Here is a 4,665-nt window from a genome sequence, read left to right as displayed (position 1 = left end):
TCTCCTCTAGATAGATATAGGACCACATTTAAAGCGGAGATTATATATGGGGATTAATTATTTTTGACATTGAGCATGCTTATGATCGTCTGTGGCAGAGTCTTTGCATAGAATGGGAGTCCATGTTAGTGTTCTTGCATTTGCATAATAGAAGCTTTCTATTTTCAATTCACCGGAGAAATTGTTTAAATCCAATGTCATCTATGGAGGTTCGATTTACTCATATCTATTTGGAGAGGAACAATGTTGTTAACATATTAGCTACTTTTACTTTGTGGAATGATGCACCTGTTTCGATCTTGGCTGGGGTTTTTGAGACTCGAATGGTCATCCTTCCTACAAATTTTGTTGAGTTTGGTTCTGGTGGGTCACAAAGCTCTTGTGTTTGTCCTCACCATTGTCTCCTTAATTATAGAGGTAGTTGATTGGATTTCTTTGTATAACAGTTGTTTTGGCATGTTATTTTTCTTGTAGTCTTTTGATTTAGGGTCTGGTTGGGGTGGAGTTGCTTCAACGTAGAGCACTATTAATAACCGCACAATCATAACAACTCCACCATAACCACTATTGCCTTTGTTTAATTTATTCATGCATATGTTTTTTTTTTCTTTTTAAGAGGAAAGAGTTGTTACATCCTTGTATCATTGAGATTCACTAAAAAAAAATTCTTAAACTAAATTTTATAAATACTCAATTAATAAGTAATAAAAATTAGTTATTACTCGACGCATATTTGCAAATACTAATAGAGTATTATGGTAAATATTATACATAAAAAGTTGGGATATGTTAAGTCTATTATTTATAGAGTTGACATCTTATGACAAGTCCAGCTAAATTTGAATTTTATTTATTGCATATCTTGTAATAGGGATTAACTTATTAATTCCCTAATTTAGTGAGATTCCAATTTATTATGAATATTTGTTTTCTAATTTAATTAGATGTCTAATTTAGAAAGTCTATTAATGATGAGATTCTATAATTGGCGCATTAGATCTATTTAGAGCAAGAAGTTAGTTCAAACAGGAAGTTTATTAAATGCTCTAGATATTTCTTGGGGGATAAGAAAGGCAAGAAGAACATATTTATTCCTATCCAGATTCATGAGAATTATAAGAGGAAAGAAACTCTTATTTGGAAAGAATCAAAGCCTATTAAGACTTGCTATTTTGGTGAAACCTTAGTGCCTATAAAAAGAGAGGTATTTCACAATTGAAGGCACAAACAATACAGAGCATAAAGCAGAGAAGTAAAATTCAGCCTCCTCCCTAGAGAATCGGGATTTGGTGCATAATGTTGTGTTGATTTATTTATTTATCTTTTTTTATCTTTGTAGAGAGTCTATGTGGATCTTGGACCACTAGACGTTGAAGAATTAAAAAATTGCTATTGATCATTTTGTGAAGTGCCTTGAGGATCGTGAATCAAGAAATGTAGCGATTATTCAAGAGAAGCAGATTCAGTCTAAAGTTGAGTAAACTGTATGGTGATAAACTGTAAGTGAGAGTCTTAAGTTTGACAAATCCATAGGTTGTAACATTTCATCTTAGTGAATTGCTTTTCATCTAGGCGGTCTCGTAGATGTAGGATTGATTAATCCAAACCACGTAAAAATCTCCGTGTTATTTATTTTCTGCAATTTATTGTGTTTTTGGAAAATTAATTTTTTTATGTGGATTAACAGTAATCGTGAACAGTAACTGTAAACAATATTTCTGAAAATTAATTAAGTTGTTAATTTTTTATTTTTAATTACCTACATTTATTTGCGATAGATCTAAATTCCTTTCAGGATGCAAAAGTAATGTGACATATGACATATCATTTACTGATTAATGTTAAAAGTTCATATATTAATATTGAGATAAATTATAAAGTTAACTATTCATAAACACGGGGTCAATGATTGGTAGTACATCACTTGAGATTTAAACTTTGTTGTCTCAACTTTGTAAACATAACATTACTCTTCAGTTATTAAAGTGTTTAGTAAATATTATAAATGATTTTAAGTCGAGGTGATTTTATCCTATTAAAAATTGCTAATACCTTTATTAGTTTTAAAGGTGAAAATAATTCATAAAATGACAATTTTGTAGCTGGCAATGGCAGTCATCCAAAAATGATATTTTTTATTTAAATATATTAATACATTTTATTTAAGAAAAATCATATTTTAAACTGCTTTTAAATATCAAGAAATAAAAGAAAAATGGTTTAAGAGATTCTTATAGAGGTGTCAATTGCCTGACTCATTTGAATATTAAATTAGATAAACAAAGAAAATAGATTAATTGGAGTTTTCAACACTCCTCTAAAATCCTTATAAAATCTCTTTTGAATTTGTTGGATTAAGACACGATCCTAGCACACCATAATCTCCCCCTCAGCAACACCGTAGGACTCAATGTATCCATGGTCTACTCATAGCCCATGTTTCGACCTCCACCATTATGACTTAGCAACACCCGACCTCCGCCATCTACAATGTTAGCACATTATTGACTTATTAATATAGTGCTAGCTCACCTATTGATTATATGATCAAGATTTGATAACACCTCGATCTATCCAGCGCCCGCGTTTTGACCTCCACCATTATGACTTAGCGACACCCAACCTCCGCCATCTACGATGTTAGCACATTATTGACTTATTAATATTGTGCTAGCCCACCTATCGGATATACGACCAGGCTTTGATACACATGTGGGATCGAGGTGCTTCTTGTAACTTCCATTAGATCACCCATCATCAAATTGCTCCAGCTTTAGTACACTTAAATATAGAGTTTTGAAGTAAAGGTTATCATATTCCTCTAAAAACCAATTATTGCTAAGAGAATGGACTTTAACTATTTAAATTTATTTTTTCGTAATCCTAAAGGTGGTCGCTTGCCTACAAAAGGTCAACAAAATTTTATTTTTTATATACCTTAATTTAATTTATAAATACAATCCCATAAATTAAAATCAACTATCTTGCCACCCTAAAAGGAATATTTTAAATATTAAATTATTGTCTTCTCATTACATAGTTTTATTTTCATAACTCTAACCTCTTGTACATTTCTAAAAATAAATCAATTAAAATTCAAAATAAAAATATATAATATGAAACAAGGTGTGCAAAAAGTTTATTAAAAGAATAATTTATTAAGTGTTTAATAGAATTTCCAATCAAAACAGGAAATGAATTAATTTGTCTTTGATTTTTTAAATAATTTCAATTAAAAATGGGTTTTATGACAAGCTTAGAGGGGTGTCAAAATGCCCACTCAAATAAATAGTAAGAAGTTTTTAGAGGGAATGTAAATAACCCAACTCTTTTGCCCAACACGGGGCATATTCATCATTAAATTAACCAATATGATGTATAACTCTTAAAACTTATGAACCAATATGATGTATAAATCTGAAAATTATTAGAGTTGGAATATTGTCACCTCTCTATAGTCTTTTAGGGATGGCAATTGATCGGATCTGATCCAAGATCCACCTGATCCAAATTCAATCGGATCGAATTTGATTTAGTTTTAAATGGATTTGGATATCAATGTATGGATCTAATATGGATTTAGAGCAGGTCTGGATCTATCTTAATATATAGATCCAGATTCATATATCTGTTAGAAACAATAAAACAGTGAGATAACAAATTATATGTTAGCTAATTTAAACAATCGGAAACACTAAATGAAGAACAGAAGAGGCAGAAACTGAATTGAAATAAAAAAAAATAGAAACCCGAGGCCTGCACAAACACAGTCTCCTTAAAACAGATTTACCACATTTACGGAGTGCTTAAGGTTTGCTAGGTATCTGTTTCCCAGGATGCAACGGGTACGATTTTCCAATCAAGCACAGGCTGGAAATTCCGACGAACCACAACCAGCGAACTCGATCAAAGAAAAACGAAGAAGGATGAAGGGAAAACAAGTGTGCTTTGTGCTCGTTTTTGCAAGTGGAAAAAACAGAAGTGAATGTGCCTTTTTATACTCAAGGGAGGATGTAACAGCTTTTGTATTGAATTTTCGAATTCAATTTTGTTATAACAGCCAAATCAATTTAATGAATTGATTTCAAAATTGAATTCAAACAAAACGTGAATAACAGCTAAATAATTGTAAAAGCTGTTACCAATGCTTTGAATTCACATGAACTGTTCCAATGAACTGTTACAATAAAAAATTCAAAAGGAATTAAAAATTCAAAAGGAATTAAAAACGTGCCTAGCTTGCATGGATGATTTTGGGCTGACATTCGTGTACGCAGGACGCGCGGGCGCACACGAGTTCAACCAAATCGAGCTTGGATTCGCACCCCCCCCCTGCGCATGCGCGTGTGGAGAGAGCCTCTATCCGTATAATTCTTACCCATGCATGGTTAAGTATTTATATTTAAACACTAATTCCTAGGCTTCTTTTTCCCATGTGGGATGAGCCTCATTTCCTTTCAAATTTCTAACTTTAAGGATGAACTTTGAGAGACAATTTCTCATTCACCCAAGCACCATTTTGAGAAAATAAAATCATATTATTGAAGTATGAACGGAATAAAATCCGAATCTCACAATATTTTCCACTTTCGTTAAGTGGGACCCACTCAAAATGTGCTCTCAAAATAGCATATTATGCTATTTTTTCAACAATATCTACATATC

Source organism: Citrus clementina, unplaced genomic scaffold (genome assembly GCF_000493195.1).
Source record: "Citrus clementina cultivar Clemenules unplaced genomic scaffold, Citrus_clementina_v1.0 scaffold_4, whole genome shotgun sequence".
Classification (NCBI taxonomy): domain Eukaryota; kingdom Viridiplantae; phylum Streptophyta; class Magnoliopsida; order Sapindales; family Rutaceae; genus Citrus; species Citrus x clementina.
Note: the sequence above shows the minus strand (reverse complement) of the source record.